The following is a 331-nucleotide window of genomic DNA, read 5'->3' as shown; positions in this document are numbered from 1 at the left end:
TCAGGGATGATAAGTCAAATTTTCTTCAAACGGGTGAGTGCTATTTTGACCCCAAGCAGAGGACTTCTAAAATCCATAAATCCGGGATTCAGAAAACCGGCCCATAAATCCGGCACTAAAATAAAACTGAGAGGGAAAATAGTTTCAAGGGAGTCGGAATACCTTTATTTCTGAGTGAATTTGCCAACTGCCAAACAGATTAGTAAATCAGGTCACCTAAAAAAGAGAGAAAGTAAAGCGAGCGTATAAAGCAGGAAAAAATGTAGGAACATAAAAAAAAAATGCTCGGGAGGAAAATGTAGGAAAATATACATATGTCTTGAAGAAAAAA

The 331-nt window shown here is 36.9% G+C and overlaps 1 protein-coding gene across 1 annotated transcript in view; it reads left to right on the top strand.

The window, feature by feature from the left end:
* Positions 1 to 331, top strand: part of LOC119593540 (extensin-like) — a 6193-nt gene that overhangs the window by 1012 nt on the left and 4850 nt on the right. The window lies entirely within an intron of this gene.

This window comes from Penaeus monodon, chromosome 32 (genome assembly GCF_015228065.2).
Source record: "Penaeus monodon isolate SGIC_2016 chromosome 32, NSTDA_Pmon_1, whole genome shotgun sequence".
NCBI classification, from domain to species: domain Eukaryota; kingdom Metazoa; phylum Arthropoda; class Malacostraca; order Decapoda; family Penaeidae; genus Penaeus; species Penaeus monodon.
The sequence above is the reverse complement of the archived record's forward strand: the minus strand, read 5'-3'. Positions and strand labels throughout refer to the sequence as shown.